Raw genomic sequence first — 19579 nt, 5'->3', positions numbered from 1 at the left:
GCAACGCATTGGACCAAAGGACTCATATCTTCTTAGTCGCAACTCTTCAATAGAAATGGAAGACACTTCTGTCCACAGTTACTTACAAAATATCTCTATACAAAACAAAATTGATCAATAAAATAATTTCTATGCAAAAGATATTTGCTCTTTCAGTATAAAACAACCTAAGAAGCCATCAAGCTCAGCAACCACCCAAAATAGTCAGGATGAAGGTTACAACTTTACTTGATGTAGTCTTTGCTAAATACTTCCTTCCTTTCACTACTCACAAATTTGCAGCATTGTTTTAAGCTGGTCTTAATCATAAAACCCTAACACATGTAAGTGACAAGCGAGTATAACATTCCTCAAGTTATAGAGTCATTATTAAATGGCTGTTAGGTGTTACTATTTGTGAATTCTACCATTCAGAAGTAGTTTTTGCAGTCCAACTATTTAATTAAAACAAGATGTTTCTGTTGACAAAATATATACAAATTCAAAAATAACCATTGAGAAATGGGGATTCTTAATTTTTATTTATTGCGGACGATTATCCTCATCTTTTTCTTAGTTGTGTCACGACGTTTCGGCCAACTATTCCTCTGGCCTTCGTCAGATGGTAACCGTGATGGGATAAGAACTCTAAATCTCTTGACTGCATTCACTGCAATTACTGCCTTCCATAGTTGTTGTCGTCTCACTATATTTCGGGACCTATGGCGCTGTTGATAGAGGCGTTGAATCTCTACAGTTCCAGGTGAGAATTATCTGAAGATAACGGTTTCAATCCTACCCAAAGCTGGCCAGAGACTTACTTGGCCAAAACATGGTGAGACGACAGCAACTATGGAAGGTAGTAATTGCAGTGAATGCAGTCAAGAGATTTAGAGTTCTTATCCCATCACGGTTACCACCTGACGATGGCCAGAGGAATAGTTGGCCGAAACGTCGTGAAACAATTAAGAAAAAGATGAGGATAATAGTGTGCAATATAAAAAATGAATAAATGAAACTCATCTCAATAATGAATTTTAATTAAAATATTCTTGAAATTCTTTGTTTTGGTAGATGTCTTTTTTTAATTGGATTTTTCATTCTTATCTGATGAATGGTTGTCATTATTTGCATTGTTTTGCTTTGTCTTATTGATACTTTAGCAGGTATTGACTATCGGGAAGAAGGACATGCTCAAAGTTGTTAGTTTTTGTATATGTTTCTTATTTGTATGCATGAACACCAGGATACAGTATAACGACTGTGGGGCAGACAGAAAAATATGAATGTAAGCTGATGAGGAAGAGATTTGTGTTGTTGAGAAAGTATTTTTTGAAGTTGTGTTTAGTCTTGTTCCAGTGTTTTCTGAACAAATATGTCTCTTAAATTGTAGAACTGATGGATTCTTTCAGTTTCTTATTTTTGTATATTCTTTTCTGTGTCATGGCACCTTCCTGGGGACACTTTACCTTGTACCAGAATAATTTTGATGCACTTCACCTTGAACCAAGATACATTTTGTGCATACATTGGGTTTTCATACATAAACATGTCTATCAAATGATTGAAAGATAAAGGATTCTAAGTTTTATTTTCGTTTCAGTATGTACATTACATCCCTTTTAACCAGAAGTCCTTACTTTGAGTAATATTTTTTCATTTCAGGCTCTTCTTTTCCATTGCCTTTATTCTCGTATTTCAGTTAAATACAAATGTGTATTTTTTTTTTTACATTCTCCACCACAATAATCTTATTGGCAGTTGCTGTGATATTTTTCTTGTTGGCAACCACCTCATGTTAATAAAAAAAATGGTAACTTTTCAATTATTATCTTTCTTTTATGACAAGCAGAGTAACAACCAATCATCATTCACTGTGATAGTATTTTTGTGTTTTTATTTTATGTCTGATTGCCCTTCCTTTTTTGTTCAAGGGTCTTAAACTGAAACAGTGCCATTCTCAGAGCAGTTTTTGGAAGTGAAGAGGTTGGTTGAGTGAAGGTGTTGGTAGGGGTACATGCACTGAAGCGGCACACAAAACATCTGGAGAAGATTTCCATACTATTAGTATCCCAGGTCTTGAATTCAGGCCTCCCTTCTCTTCTTTTTGTTGTCAATAAGGAATCTTCTTCCAACCATTATTTAAAATCCTCCTTTATATTATAACAGTTTCATCATTTCTGGTTTTATTTTATCTGTGAATCATGATTAAGAGATATAACATATTTTCTAATGCTTTCATACTATTCAAGTCGGTTAACATCACCCTCTTTTCATTCTAGTGTTTTCACCTCTATCCATATATTGATCTTTAGTTTAACACTCGTTTACTATACTAGCATTTGTTGGATAGCTTTTAAAAATTGACTTTCAAGCTAACTTATCTCTGGCCAGGTCTTTATTTATTCTTCTTTCTCTCAAGTATATGTTTTCTCACTTCCTCCCACATTTTCTTTGCTCTTCCTCTATGTACTGGACTTACTACCTTAACTGTTCTACATCTACTCAACCAAGAGCTCCCATCCATGTTTTCAACAAGGCTATGACATCAAAGTTTACTCTTTTGCATGTATCTCCATATACTGTTCAACTTTTATCTTCCTATGAGCTCATCAGATCTAAGTCTGTCTTTAAGACTCACATAACACATCCATCATATCATTCTCATACCATTTCTCTCGATGCAATGCATATCCGTAACCTTCACTGGCCAGGTTTCACTTCTTTACACCATCGCACTGTACACACATGTCTGATAAACTCTTCCCTTGATCAACAGTGGCAATGCTCTGCTGATTAGTAATGACAAATCCACTAAACTTACTTCATCCTGTGCTTCTATATCACCAAGGTAACAAAACTTCTTGACACCAAACCTTTCATGCAACAGAATTTCTTTGGATATCATTTCCTCATTTATCGGTCAGCCGCCCTTCCTCGCATCAACCAGTGAGTTAATGAGGACCAGTGCTTTTATCGAGACGACGAGTTCTAGATGATTGCCTTCATAGGCTAATATGCATCACCTGCCCTTTTGATTTTTTAAAAAATTTGTTTTTCCATTAAAAAAAATAAATTAAAAAAAATCACTGTTTAAAGCTCCACCACTCACTGTGGAGTTCAACTTTTCTCGATATACTAAGGAAGAATTTCAGACAATTTGGTTGAGATGGGGTAAAATACAAGTACAGTTTTGAGTCACTGCTAGTTTCAGAATTAGTACCCCAATACTAATAGTTAGTAACATGAAACAGTGATCAAGCCTTTTAGTTTGATAGTACAATTTACCCTCAGCCATCACCTTCTAAGGTCTATTAGTTACAGGGGGAATGATGTGTTATTGAATAATGATCAAGTTTAATACAATCAGCATTATGCGTGTGTGTGTGTGTGTGTGTGTGGGAGAGAGAGAGAGAGAGAGAGAGAGAGAGAGAGAGAGAGAGAGAAAATCATGATATCATCATGTAAACCTACAAATTAAAATAACATAATAATTATCACTAGGTACGGGCAAAATGAATGCCGATGCTCAAAACGTATAAACATTTTGACCCCTCCCTTTACTTAAAAATCCACCAAAAATCAGGAAATTAACCAATTTTAATGAAATTTTCAGTATTTATCAAATAATGATCGCGGAATATAATGAACCCATCATTTTTATTTAAATCTTAGTGGAAATGCATTATTTTGTTTAAACAAAAAATACCTTTATTAAAGTTATGGTTTTCAGTAGTAAATAAAAAACGCAAGAATTTATTTTTGCTTTTTTCTATATAAATAAAGTATCGTAATTTGTAACAATAATAATAATAAAAAAATAATTTTTACAGGACATTACGAAAAAAGCCCCTAAAATCCGTATTAATGAATTCGATATAACTCGAAGAAAAATGAATTTCTCGAACTACCGACATTACCATTGAATTAACCATTGTTTATTTAATATTTTCACACACAAAAAATTATAATAGCGAAAATATTTCTATTTTTTTTTTTAATTACAGATTTCGCATAATTTTTATATTCCTTGCTCGCAAGAATGTGAAACTTTCGGCGTAACATAATTTTTATATAATCTCGAACAATAATTAAAAAGAAAATCAATTTAAAAACAGGAACATAAAAAAATAATTAAATTAAAACATGATAAAATTGATATAAACGTTCAGAATAGGAATGTACGGATGCACGTATGGAAAAAAAGAAGAAGAAATCTGACAGCCCTACCTGCTTTTACTATCATGACTTCATTTTAAAACAGCATTTCGATTGGCTGAAATTTTGAGCCTCCTTATAATCGTGTTTACAAACCTGTATTTGTTGCGTTTTTGGCGAACGGTAGAATTACTTGTTTGTTGAGCGGTAATTAAATTATTTTTTGCACAAACAAGTTGTTTTTATTGTTATTATTTAATGCAATATCTTAGAGCTTTACTTTACTAATTATCTTTGAAATAGACCCAGAAAACTAATATTTATCTTTTAAAGGATGTTTACAATGAATTTATTTAACGTCAAAATTTAGCTGAATTGGTTTGCTCGCCGTAAAAACATTTTTCATAACTTTTTTTTTTCAGGTATACGAATATTTTTTTCCTTTATGAAATTAACTTTATTCTCTAATTTTTCAAACACAATCAAAAAGTAGTCGGAAACCTACAAAAAAATTATGATAAATCGGCTTTCAAAACTAAGTCCCCCTATTTTTGCTCGCCCATTTTTGCGCATACCTAATTATCACTTTCTACCCGCTGATGGAATCAGAAAAATCTACTGTCGAAATACCGATTCCCGAATTCAACATTTCCGAGTTTGACAAGGATGCACTTGAAGAATGAAGGAAGTTACATCAGAGGAAACGTGAAATGAAAATAATCGGAATAAGCCGTCAAACAGACAAACCAAACAAATTTGCTTTTCCTTTTCCCCTTAATTTCTGTCTGTCTGTCTGTCTAGTGTGTGTTTGTGTGTGTGTGATTCTCTTTGGTTTCTCTCTTCCTTTTTTTTTTTTTTACAAATTACTGCTTCAATTATTCACCCCTTTCTGTAATATGCTTTGTACACTTTTCTCTAATCACCTCCTTTCTTCCCTTTTTCTTCACTTCCCTCTGACTCCCTTCTTTTCAATTCCTCTTTTCTATCCCTTACCCACCCATTCCTTGCCATGTGTTGATAGGCGAACTGAAACTCAAGTGCGCAATTTAAAAACTGCTGACGAGAATGAATGAGCACCCCCCCCCCGCTCTCTCCTCGTTAGCAAACTCTAAAAGCCGAGTAACAAACCCAGCGGTTAAGTGAGCAGCCGGTGTCCGGCGACCTCCTTATTTCCACTTTTATTTTTTTGGTCAGCTTTTTAAATGGGTGCCGTTTGATTCCGTTAAAAGCATGGACATCAAGAAAGGTCAGTACTTTTAGTCCGTCTGTATTTGTCAATTTCAACGAAAATAGCAAAAATGTCACTTTTTCACAAGCGCTCTTTTCTTTTTCTTTTTTTTTCAACACCATTTTCGTACACTCAGGCTTATATCAGTGTGATTCTGTTCTGTTACTATGAGATCTCCTTCCCAGGCATTACCTCATCCGTATGAGAATGCTGTTGAATTTGAATCCGAGCGAGTGATAAGCCACGCCCAGGCCAGCTCTTCGCTTTTATTTTATTGAGTGTATGTGGTGTTGGGGATTTGAACCACTCTCCCCCGCTATAAACTGACTTCATGTCTAAAACTTATTTCAAAAGTATGGCCGAAATCATTATAAAAAATCTGACAAATGTATACAATAATAATAATTAAAAAATACTTTGATTATTAAAAAAGTAAAGTATTTATAAATATGTTTCACATTTGCAATAAGTAACTAAAAATTTTTTTAGGCTGACGTACCTACGAGTGAGACCGAGAGGCCCCCATTGCAAAATGTACGCAGAGCGCAGCGCCGCAGCGCGTTTGCAGGGAGCGTTCCTAAAACCAGAAAATGCGTGTGTGTACGGTCTCATTTTACTTACGTTGTCGTCGCTGTTTTTCTCATATCGAAAAAGACGAAATTTTATTTTCTTGAATAAAAAAAATCGGTGCTAATGCAGAGAGTGATGATCCGCGCTATTTTTTAAATCGTATTTCCATGTTTAATTAAAGTTTTATGTTTTTTTAGTACTTGTACAGTTTAGTCAAGACATTAAAAAATGAAAATATCGAAAAAAGTTTGAATTGTATGTATCCGTTATGGGACGAAGTTCTCTGAAAAAAAATTTCATTTAATTTCATCAAAAAGTTTTTTTTTTTTTTTTTTTTTTTTTTACAGCGAAAACACAATTTGTTATGATACCGAGCAAAATGTTCGCTTTTTAGGAAGAAAAGCTAGTATTAGAGATGGGGAGGGGTGTCAGCGCTTTAACCTGGAGTTATCTCCCTTTGTCATTTTTAAAATTCAAACAATTTTTTTAAATCCAAGATGGCCGCCTTCAGCGCGCTCTCATAAAAACGTGTTTTTCCGCTGTAAAAAAAAAAAAAAAAAAAAAAAACTACTTGATGAAATTAAGTTAAATTTTGGGTTTGTATTACTGTACACATAGATTCGAAAAAGTTGTCAAAAAACAAATATATAACAAATAAATGTTATCAAAGGCAAGATAAGTTACTTTTCTACCAAACTGGATATATTTTTCGTGTTTTTATTCAATGTAACATGTTTATTCAGCTCGAAAACCATACAGTGTTTACCGATGTATTGGAACATTCAAGATGGCGTCTTATTCTCTCTTTAACACGGTAAGTGTGGGAAAAGATATTATAAATAAAAAACCGGATAAAATACTGTTAAAAACTCGCTCAATATATGTTACCGTGACATAGATTGACATATATTCGGCGAGTTTTTAATAGTATTTTGTATAGTTTTTTTTATTTATAACACCTTTTTCCATACTTACGGTGTTAAAGAGGGTGTGAGACGCCATCTTGAATTTTCGAATACATCGCCGATGTATTACATCGGTAAACACTGTATGTTTATTGAGCTGAATAAATATGTTACATTGAATAAAAACACAAAAAATATATCCAGTTTGGTAGAAAAGTAACTTATCTTGCCTTTGATAACATTTATTTATATATTTGTTTTTTGACAACTTTTTCGAATCTATGTGTACAGTAATACAAACCCCAACTGTTTTTGTTTTAATGATTATTTTTTATTCCAAAATAAAAATAAAAATTTCAGTTTAGCTTGAACCTTACAATTTTTAGATTATTTTGTTATGTGTTTATTTTTTTTTTTTTTGCCAGATTTAACAACAACAACAACAACAACAAACAAATTCCTGATGAACCGCCCCCACCCCTAAGTAATGACACCTTACCAATTCTCCAATACTATTGCTGCACTATCCCTTTGATTACTGTAAGAAATTCTCTTACTCGTTTTTGCCTTTGGCAGAATGAAAGAGACACAGAAAAGTAACAAAGGCTCACCTTAAATCCAAGAATATTTTTATTTACAAGAAGGTAAAAATGAGTCTGTATTGCAAAAGAGTGTCCTCTTTAGCTTCAGCCAAATGGCGGGTAGTTCATGCCTTGAAAGGCGAAGGTAGTCTTCTTTTTGTTGAAGATGCTGGTAGAATCGGCCGCTCGTAGAAATGGTTGAGGGTTCTCGAAATCCTTCCAGATTGGTCAATACGAACAACGCACATTGCGATCGATGTTCATAAAATAATATGCCTCCCTGCGGGCAATGATAATGAAGTAATTAATCCGTAGAACATTTTAGCCTCCGGCTAGTATCCGCATTTAAATGAGCGGAGAAATAAATGGGGTAGAACCCTGCCTTAGTTCATTAGGTACGGAGCGAGATTACGCGTCGGTTTCGCTCGACGCAAAATTGAAATCTGTTTTTTTTAACACAATATTCCCGCCACTTCTGAATCCTCCGCAGCAACTGAACAACGCAATACCATTGGTCGAAATAATCGCGTGATTGTTCCAATCACGCGGTTATCGCCCTTGCATTCTGAAATTTCTAACACACTGCCAAAGGAAGGAAGAGAAAGAAATGGATACTCATTTCTTTCTTTTTTATCGGGAAATTAAGGATTGTCGCCTATTTGGACAAGTTATTACAATGAAATTCTGTCCCAAAGGACTTAATATTAACACAATAATAGCAATTAAATTCAATGTGTGTCTGTTGTCAATCTGAACTTATAACGGATCTCTCTATGGCAAACAGAGAATTTATTAGTAATAAAAGGTATGACTCTACTGATGAGTCTATAAAAGGAATATACAATTATTAACTTGGTGTTTGGTCCGCACAATCTGGACACACCCAATCTTCAACGGTAACTTGTTGGTCGACCCCGACACAACCAAAATGGTACCGCTCATTGCACGAGTCGCAACACACCATAGGTGTTGTTCCGTCGTTGGCGACTGAACATGTAGGGCAAAAGAAGAGGCCTCCTTCTTCCGCAAATTCTGCTAATGCAGGTTCAGGATTATGTTTTATCTCTAAAGGATAAATATTTTTTAAGGAATGAATTTGGACACACCCGTCTTTCAGCACTGAGGCTGAACGAACCTTGTTGTCCTTTCCGACCAATAATTTTACTACCTTACCCAACCCCCAGAAGGGCCGGGACTTATTAGGAGCTTTGATAAGAACAATTTCACCCTCTGATATTTTAGAGGTTTCATTTTCTGTAATGTGGGCGTCTACTTCTCTAATTGAGAGCAAGTAGTCATTATGCCAAATACCTTTGAATTTACTGTCAAATTCATCCTTCATTTCAAGGGAATGTAAGAGCGAATTTCTAGTTGGAGGTTCTGGACAAGGGTCCTCTGAACCGCTAAGATTGATAAGCAGGCGGGGATGATATCCTGTCTGCAAAAAATGGTTGGGAGTCAACCCATCAAGGCCTCTATCAGAAGCTGAAATAAATGTTAGTGGCCTATCATTTATGGCCTTTTGAACATCTGAAAGGGCGGTTAGGAACTCGAAATAACTGACCCTCCTCCTACCCAACAACTTGGAAAGACACTCTTTCACAGTTTTAATTAATCTCTCCCATACTCCACCATGCCATGCAGAGTACAGGGGAATTGTATAATGAACAATAGTAGTGGATTTAAAATGTTCTCTAAATTCATCAGACACAAATATGTCTGATAATATAATACCCGACGCTATGAAAGATTTAGCATTGTCGGAATACATATGAGTTGGTACACCAAATAAGTTGGTGAACCTAACGAACACTAACAAGAAAGATCTTGCGCTCATATCCGGTACCAATTCCAAGTGTATAGCACGTAAACTCATGCAAGTAAACAGTAGGATGTACATTTTGACATCCTCATTATTGTTTTTGACAAAAAAATGTCCAGTAAAATCCACCCCTACACATTTGAAGGGCCGGACAAAATTTACTCTATCAGATGGCAGTTGAGACCCAGAGGGTGCTTTGTACGGTAGAGAATTAATTCTCTTACATATAACGCAGTCATGGAAAACCGACTTCACCGCCTGTCTCCCTTGGGGGATCCAAAAACCCGATAGCCTCACCTTGCTAAGGGTTGAATTTGCTCCCATATGACAACAATACTGGTGAGCTTCAATAATGACCAATTTGGTCAGGTGTGTATTTTTTCCTAACAATATTGGAAATTTCACTTCATATGGAAAAACCTCGGAGTTCTGAATACGTCCTTGAGTCCGTATCAGTCCCTCCCTATCTAGGAATAACCCAAGGGCTGTAACTCTTGGGGGAGCAGCCCTATTTGAGGGTTGTTGCAAATAAGCAAGTTCTGTGGGAAAGGCTTCCCTTTGTAAATGAGAGAAGAGCAACAATTTAGCTCTCTTGACGGTGTCAGTCTTTCGGTGACGTAATTTATCACCAAATCTCACAACTTTTTCTAAGACATTAATAGCCTTAGTTAATGAGGAAAAATCAGATATTTTAATTGGCAAGTGATTCTCGTTAGAAGCAGTTTCATCCGAGAACATACATGTTACCATCTTCCTGTTAACATTGTTAAGACAAGGCAAGGGGGACGTGGGCCAGCTGATTTCAACTTGATTAAGCCAGTCTGGTCCGCAGGTCCAAAATTTGAAAAATTGTTTGAACTTAGAGGCAGTAATACCTCTGGTTAAAAGATCAGCCGGATTATCCGACGATCAAAATTTAGGGTTTATCCCATATTTAAGTTTAATGTTTTCAATGAACTTATTAATGTCTGACACGCGATTTTCAATGAATATATTTTTTTTCGCAACCTTCCCATTCAAAATCCATGACAGGGCTACTTGTGCGTCAGACACGACAAAAAAGGATTTGATATTGATGAGCGCTAGAGCACCCAAAACTTGTGGAATAGCTTTAAACGCTAGAAATATAGCTACTAATTCCAAAACAGGTGGTGATTTTCCCTTGATGGGTGCCACTTTTGCCTTGGCGAATATCAAGGAACACTGAGCACCTTGTTTCGCATACACGGAAAACCCATAAGCATGCTTAGAAGCATCGCTAAAGCAAATAATTTCAACAGGGGACTCCGCTAGGAGAGTACATCTAGGAAATTCAAAGTTCCCTATACAATTCAGCTCGTTGGCATGTGCTTGCCACGTGGCCTTAACTTCTTCAGGGATTTGTTGATCCCAAGACAACTCCTTTTTCCACAGTTGACTAATAATAATCTTCCCCTGCATGGTGACAGGAAGAAGTAAAGATAATGGATCATATAGACTTGAGACTTGAGATAATATCTTGCGTTTGGTATTGGCATTGCCATCTATTACAGATGGAGCGAGTTTAAGGGTATCCCTTTCAACAGAATATTGATACCCCACCACCTTTTCAAAGTTGGGGGAAGAAGACGAGATAATACCGTCTTCCATCATTTTATTTTGTATGCTCGTGCAATTGGAGTTGCAGGATTGGAGTTCAAACCCCGCTTCTCCGAGTCTGTCGCGGACTTTATTATACACGTGGGTTAGAGTATCTCGGTCACTATTAGTAGTAACTAAGTTGTCGACATAGAAATTATTGGAAATCGAATGTGAAGCTAAATCGGCTTCATATTTTTTGGCATGATGCTTAAGTATAAAGCTTAATATAAAAGGGTTGGCATTGAACCCAAATATAATAGTATTAAATCGGTAGGCGCACAATTTGCCATCTACCTTGAGGAAAAAACAAAATCTACTTTTTATCTTTAATAGATTTTAACCTGATCTGTAAAAAAGCTTTGCGCAAATCGCCCAAAAGCACATATTTTTCTTTTCAGAAAGCTAGTAGAATATCTAGCAACAATGCAGTCATGTTAACACCCGAATAAGCAGCGTCGTTAATCGAAATGCTACCTTTACGTTTCAACGAACAATTGAAAACAGGGCGGATTTTTGTAGTTATTCCCAGACCTTCTTTAATTACTGGCCGATGGGGAATCCATTTATAATTCTCATAAGTTCCATGGGGAATGGAGAAAGGTTCGATAATTCCGCAGTCTTCGTATTCTTTGAAGACCTGTATATAATCGTTATACATACCCTTTCCTTCCAAGGACTGGGCCACCCTATGCATTATTCGCAGTGAAGGCACATAATTGGACTCCACCTTGAGAAGCTTGTCATGCTCCCAAGGCAGCTCGACGTAATATTTTCCTTCCTTGAGAACTATAGCCTCTTCGAAGGCATTTATTTTTTCCTTATCAATTGAAGACAACTGGTTGGCATCCTTGATACCTATGGAGTCCAGAGAAAAAAACTTTTCTACTCCACGTTCAACAGCAGGACCGGCAAAAAAAGGTTGCAGCACATCCTCGTAAGATGCTACTGGCTTTAATACACTATCAATTAAATATGACTGACACATAGGGAGTGTTTTAATAACTTGATCGAAGGCTGGCAATTTTTCCACAGCCTTATCATTTTTGTTTAAAAAACTTGACCCCTCCCCAAAGGGAATGATATAATTGGGGAGTTTCCAAGCGGAACCTCCCAAGCACTTAATTAAACTGAGATTATGGATTCTAGGAATAAGATCCAAGCCAATGATACCGAGAATGTTAGAACCGTTTAGTTCAGGATAACCAGGGCAAAACTTATACCCTTTTTCAGTTAAATTCGACGTAATCTTGTCGAACCTGTTTATGTTAAATTTCAATTTCAAATTTTCAGCAAACAATGCAGAATGATAAAAAGGACGCTGATGTCCCAATTTAATAGACACTTCCAGCTCTGAAAGATGTAAGGACTTATTCCCCACGAGGGTATTGACGGACATTTGTACCGTCTCAGGATTTAGATTACGGTTGTGAATCAACCGGTCCAGAATTGTTTTAGAAAAAAAGGATTTTTGGCTACCCGTATCTATCAGACAGAAAAAATAAACCGGGTGCCCTTTAACCTTCATAGATATCTTGAGTACAGGACTAATACTCTTGTCCTGATCCGCCACGAAAGTATGTCCCACAAAGGACCTAGAGCCTTTAGGACACATTAAGGAATAATGGTTTTTTAGACCACAATTACTGCAAGGGAAGGGGAACCCCTTAACCCCCCTGCAACTGGACTCTGAGTGCTCACCGAGGCACCGGAGACATAATCTTAATTCTTTCGCTCGAATAATTTTAGATTCCGAATTTGGAAATTTAGAACAAACTTTTGTCAGGTGACCATCAACCTGACACAATTTACAAAATTTATTTTCGTCATTTTTGACGAAAGATTTAGAGTTATTATTACTCTGAAAGGACTTGATTTGTTTTGGCTCCGAATTCTTCGCCACAAGGGTTCCAGCATTCAACGAACCCGACATGTTTGGCGGGAAATTTTCCCGCCTTGACGCATTTAATGGCGTCGCCATTATAATGTCTATAACGTCAAACGTATACGTTAAAATAGACTTTAAAGAAGGAAACCGTTCACAGGATTTATTCATTATTTCTCTTCAAACACTGTTCAGAAATTTAGCGAACAGAATATGAGCTATCAATCTTCCTGAGGTGGATTTATCTGTAAGAAAATCCGTGCCAAAGGAATTATCCATCTCGGTCAGTTCAAGTTTGACTCGCTGGACGAGGGTTCTGATATCCCTCAAAGACGCAAAATGGTCTGGTTGTGGAATAATGTCATTGAATATTTTGTTCATAATTGCTGAAGGATTTAAATATTTTTCCTTCAGACACTCCAAAGCTGCTTCGTAATTCTCGGGAATCACATCAAACCTAGAAATAATATTAAACGCCTCTCCTGATAATTTGGATTTTAGCAATAATAATTTATCTGCACTTTTCATGGTCGCAGTACAGAATTCAAATTTCCTTAGGAACCCACGGAATTCAAACTTATTGGGAGTTGGATCCCCACTAAAGGGGGGGCACTCCATCTCCATTTTCATGGGAACAATATCCCTTGATTTCTCAATCTCCGGCTGGATCTCAGCCAGTCTGTCGTGGACTCCCGCTTTAAACATTTCGAAATCACGACAGATATTTAGTCTTTCCTCATCTGGGGACTTTAAAATTAACTGATCTAATAAATCGTCCACTTCAGACAATCGTTTCTTGATGTCGGAAGAAAAATTATTTATACAACGCCCACCTCCTCTCTCGTTCATCCAATCCAAAGAAGCCGTTATACGAAACTTTTTAGCTTCTATTCGACCAACAAGATTTGAATTTGCCATGTTCGAAGGACACGACACGAGAAAAAAAAATGGCCGTTCCCACGTGGGGAAATAAAATCAAAGGGCGCGAAAAGGATTCTCCGACGAGAACCACTACTATCTGAAGGGGGTTACGTCAACAAAATTCGAAACTCTCAATGAACAAGGAATTTAAATCCATAAGAAAAGTTCAGACTGACATCACGACAACACATTTCAACAATGAATCAATTATAATTCAAGAATTAATATATAATTGTTTTCCATACATTATTTAAACGATTACAATTGTCGTAAAATATTTGAAATATTTTTTTTTTTTTTACGAATTAAAACTTCAGTTTACAATTTACATGAATAAGTTCTTTTATGGACATTACAATTTAATATAAAAATGAATATTCAATATATTATTTTTTTTCAAAGCACATGGTCTTTTAAGGACCATTACAAATTAAATATAAAAATGAATATTAAATCTTATTTTTTTTTTAAAGGCGACACAATGAAAGGAAAAAAATCCAAAATAATGTGGTGGGGGGGGGGGGATCGAAATCCCATGCAATAAGAACGTTATTACTCATAAGAAAAAAAAAATTGGAGGGGGGGGATGTCTTTTGGAATAAAAACGGTGTAAGAAATTCTCTTACTCGTTTTTGCCTTTGGCAGAATGAAAGAGACACAGAAAAGTAACAAAGGCTCACCTTAAATCCAAGAATATTTTATTTACAAGAAGGTAAAAATGAGTCTGTATTGCAAAAGAGTGTCCTCTTTAGCTTCAGCCAAATGGCGGGTAGTTCATGCCTTGAAAGGCGAAGGTAGTTTTCTTTTTGTTGAAGATGCTGGTAGAATCAGCCGCTTGTAGAAATGGTTGAGGGTTCTCGAAATCCTTCCAGATTGGTCAATACGAACAACGCACATTGCGATCGATGTTCATAAAATAATATGCCTCCCTGCGGGCAATGATAATGAAATAATTAATCCGTAGAACATTTTAGCCTCCGGCTAGTATCCGCATTTAAATGAACGGAGAAATAATTAGTTCATTAGGCACGGAGCGAGATTACGCGTCGGTTTCGCTCGACGCAAAATTGAAATCTGTTTTTTTAACACAATATTCCCGCCACTTCTGAATCCTCCGCAGCAACTGAACAACACAATACCATTGGTCAAAATAATCGTGTGATTGGAACGATCACGCGGTTATCGCCCTTGCATTCTGAAATTTCTAACATTACTGTACACACAATAACCCTTATCCTTGAGTGGCCATTGGGCCTTGATAAGTGGTGAACTCCATGTAAAAAACAAACAAAAAAACAAGAAAATGATGTTTATGCATTTATGTTACCGTAATTTTTTTAATGGTTTAAGTGCGCCTAAAAACTGTTGTGTTCTCGTCGAGTAGTTTTTTTGGCACTTCTGCATGACAGTACCATGAGGCAAATGTGTGTATTTTAGTTTCAAGGACGGCCGATAGAGGGCGTGTGTCAGTCAAACAGAGATCGATAAATCACTCATTGAAAAAAAAAACAACAATATTATTAAAAATTTCTAAAAAATTTTATAAATAAATAAACAGAAACTTCTAAAATTTTGTATATTTTTTTAATTGGAATTCATTATTGAAATGAGTATTATTTATTAATTTATTTATTGCTGACGATTATTCTCATCTTTATTGGTTGTTGTTTCACAACGTTTCGGCCAACGATTTCTCTGGCCTTCGTCAGGTGGTAACCGCGACGGGATAGGAATTCCAAATCTCCTAACTGCATTCTCAGCAATTACTGCTATCCATAGTTGTTGTCGTCTCACCACGTTTTTGGCCTGAAAGGATTGAAACCGCTATCTCCAGACAATTCTTCAGGGCCCATAGCGCAGTGGATAGACGTTGAATCTCTACGGTTCCAGGTGAGAATTGTCTGAAGATAGCGGTTTCAATCCTACCCAAAACTGATCAGAGGCTTACTTACAACACACATTCTACAAACTAATACAAGGAAACACACACACACACACTCTCCCCTAGGCACTGATTTGACCAAGTACCAACGTGCCCCTCACTTCCACCCAAGTAATAAAAAAAAAAAAATTAAAAAAGTAGTAAAAGGAGAAAGAAGAAAAGAGAGAGAAAAGCAAAAGGGGTGGACCACATGCGTGAATACCTTTTTAGAATCATTTACAGACATTTCCACCGCTCGGAAACATGTCACCAAAATGGCTGCGAAAATGCTTTTATACATTCTGAACACATTATAAATATATTTTAAATATTTTACATTTTGAATAGTTTCTAAAGAGGACGCTTCACAGAACGTCTGAAACGCGTAAAAAACTATTTCAATGATTTAAAAACATTATTACAATGATCTTAATATGATACCTTTTTGAATGAAAAATCAAAACACGGAATAATAAAATAAAGTTAAAAAATACATAGCAATTGTTGGTGACCTTTCTTATATATATATATATATATATATATATATATATATATATATATATATATACCACCTTTTTTGGCAATTTTATAAATTCAAAATCTCAGTGACTATTGATTAGAATTAAACAAATGAAGGCAAGACTTATTAGAAAGATAATGACCTGAATCGTGTAGTGGGCTATGTAATATTTGCTACTACTGTGAACATTTAAAATGCCAGTTGTCGTCGGTGTTGTTATGTTAATGAGACTGTTTTTCTAATCTCTCAATGTAAACAAAATATTACAGGGACATTTACGAGTTCCAGGTGCAAGACGCACAAAATCATATTAACGGTTTTAACGTCGGGAGACAGAGTGAGAGTCACGTGCTTGTTAACACAAATCTGACTCGGCTGACTGAGTTTCGCGCACAGTGCCTTTTTTATAGGTGCAGACTGGCTCCAGCAAAAGCTGTCACAAAAATATTTTTGAAATTCGCTTTCTTTGAATGACGATTGCATGTAAAGTAGACACACTGTCATGTGGTACTGCTCTAAAAAACATCCACGGCAATTACCAAGTTTCAATTTTTATGCCCACATAATTTGCGTGAGTGTAGATAACAGATGTACGCTCAACTGGAACGTTCCTTGTCCAGATATTTTTAATGTTTGTGGCGAGTCGCTACATAATGATAGTTTTAAAGCTTATTAATTTTTTTTTCTTTTTCTCACTGATGAAGAGTTTTGACACAGCTCATTACTTGCTGTATTAAGTTATCTGTTTCGTCTCTTTGTTTATACAATCTACACTTGTTTTTTTCTTGCATCTTGCTTAGTGTTATTTCAGATCATTTGAAACCATAACAGTGAGTTTTAGTCTTCTCTCCATCAAGGCTAGAGGTTTTGGAGAAATATCAGATATTTTGTAATTCATATGCAAAACAAATGATTACGATTGAAACATTGGTAAAGGTGTATTATCTTTTCACCCTAAAAAATATCCTTTAAAATTATCACAATATCGGTTTTCAAGGGCGCTGAATACAAAAATAATGTTTAAAATTTAAGGAAACGAGTAGATTCCAAGATATGAAGAAATTATAGTTTCAAAATGTGGACGATCAATTTTCTATATTAATTTAACGTAAAATAAACAGCCTCTTTAAAGCCACCATTTTTTGGGTCGGAGGAGGGGGGGGTCTCTGTAATTATTTTTAGAGGTGGTGTTTACTTGGTAATTAGGGCCTGGTAGACCAACACAAAACCTATCTTAAAAACTTGTTTCTATAGGTTTTTGGTTGTGCTGAAAGCGAATATTGTGTTTAAATTTTCTGCACATAAGTATTTTTCTGAGTATTAAGCAATATATTTCTTTATAAGCAATATATTTCTTTATAAGTGGTGGCCATTGTTGTACGTGTAAGTGTGCATATTTCAAAATAAATGGATTTGATTTGAAAGCTGAAAACAACGCATTTTTTTTAATATGTAACGTTTAAAAACGTATTCATTTATATACGTAATTATTTTCAATTTTCAACTAACGCAACACTTCAAATGCAGGTGAAGAAGAAAAAAAATTTCTTTCCTAATTTCAATTTTGCGTGGCTGGCGCTACACCCATACTGATGACTGTTTTATTTTTTATTTTAAATATCGAGCCGTTATTAAGGCCATCAGGCTACTACCATCACTCTCGCACGCAGAATTCCACCATGTGGTTGAGAAAAAGCAAAAGAAAAAACAGACTCTTCATTGCTAAAGATGTTTAGTATCGAAATATCTCATATAAGCAAATAAATTTCTTTATATACTAGCATTTCAGCCCAGCGTTGCCAGAGTGTTTGGATGTGTATTTTGAGCAAAAAAAAAAATGGTAGTACGAAGGCAGGTTTGAACCAGTACCACGAAGGAGGAAAAGAATGGGGGAAAAAAACCTGACGTCTTTGCTGTTACGACCACCGCCAAACCGGAAATGAAGTAGGTTTAAATTAAGGCTAAACAATGGAAAGGAGAGGATGACTTTCAAAAATATTGGCGAAAAAAACGAACCCCCCCCCCTGCTGAAAGGTGCCCAGTTGAAGGTAAAGATATTAATGTTTTAAGCCAATTTTTCAATATTTTTCATCTGAAAGGTCGAACTTCAAAACGATATTGATCTTAATAAAATCCGTTGCCTCTGTCGAAAGTTTTAGGCAGACATGCAAACATACATACATTTATATGTTGTAAACTAAAAATTTTCAACCCAAACCGATGAAAAAGCATGCTCTATCTCTGAATACCCTTTATGTAAAATTTCAAATGTTTAGACCAGAAATTGTCTGAGTAGTTTGGTAGAGACTGCAAAGGTCAATTTTTTAAAAAACTTTGACCCCTATTATGACCCCTTAACATTTATTGTTTTGACAGACACACAGACACACACAGACACAGATACACACACAGATACACACACAGATACACACACAGACACACACACAGATACACAGACACACAGACACACACACAGATACACACACACAGACACAGATACACACACAGATACACACACAGACACACACACACATACACACACAGACACACACACACACACACAGACACACATACACACGCAGATACACAGACACACAGACACGTTTACTTCTAGCATTTCAATCCGGCATTGCCCGGGTGTTTGGATATGTGTGTTGAGCAAAAAAAAAAAAAGTGGTAGTAGGAAGGCAGGCTCAAACCCGTACCATGAAGAAGGGAAAGAACGGAGAAAAAACCTGACGTCTTTGCTGTTACGACCACCACTAAACCGAAAGTGACTTCTATTTAAATTAAGGCTAGACAATCGAAAGGAGAGGATGACTTTCAAAAATATCGGCAAAAAAGCGACCCCCCTCTCTTTAGAAAACTACGTAGTTGAAGGTGAAGATATTAATGTTTTTAGCCAATTTTTCGATATTTGTTGTCTGAAAGGTCAAACTTTAAAAGATACTGATCTTGTAAAGATCTGTCGCCGCTGTCGAAAGTTTTAGGCATTTATATATTGGTAACTAAAAATTTTTGACACAAACTGATTGAAAAGCTTGCCCTATCGCTGAATACCTTTATGTAAAATTTCAAATGTTTAGACCAGAAATTGTCTGAGTAATTTCGTAGAGACTGCAGAGGTCAAATGTTTTTTAATTTTGACCCCTATTATGACCCCTTAACATTTGTTTTGGGCTCTAATCAAGTTATTAAGTTAGATCCGTGTCCAAGGAACCTTTATCTAAAATTTCAAATGTTTAGACCCAAAATTGCAGGAGGAGTTTAGTAGAGTTCTCAAAAGTCAAATCGTTGAACTTTGACCCCTTAATAGCCAAATTTCTGGCCGAACACCGATCACATAGATTTTCCCAAATCTCAGTACCCTGTATATCAAATTTCGAGTCTGTAGACTAAAAATTGACAGTTATTGCATAGGAAAATGTAGGCACACAGACAGGCACACAGACACATTCACTTTTATAGATAT

The 19579-nt window shown here is 35.9% G+C and overlaps 1 protein-coding gene across 8 annotated transcripts in view; it reads left to right on the top strand.

Moving 5' to 3' along the window:
• LOC145263168 (uncharacterized) overlaps nucleotides 1-19579 on the top strand; it is a 573905-nt gene that overhangs the window by 185691 nt on the left and 368635 nt on the right. For 2 of the 8 annotated variants that reach the window (XM_080120198.1, XM_080120195.1), the window contains exon 1: nucleotides 5006-5383. The exons of 4 other annotated variants lie outside the window; for them this stretch is intronic. The gene's annotated coding sequence lies outside the window, so the exon portion shown is untranslated. Of the gene's footprint in view, nucleotides 1-4981; nucleotides 5384-19579 lie in introns of those variants that run through there. 2 more of the 8 variants (XM_080120200.1, XM_080120202.1) reach the window with 2 other exon arrangements.

The sequence above is a fragment of the Euprymna scolopes genome, chromosome 38 (genome assembly GCF_053919585.1).
Source record: "Euprymna scolopes isolate OS-2025 chromosome 38, ASM5391958v1, whole genome shotgun sequence".
Taxonomy (NCBI): Eukaryota; Metazoa; Mollusca; class Cephalopoda; order Sepiida; family Sepiolidae; genus Euprymna; species Euprymna scolopes.
This window is presented reverse-complemented; position numbering and strand designations above follow the sequence as displayed.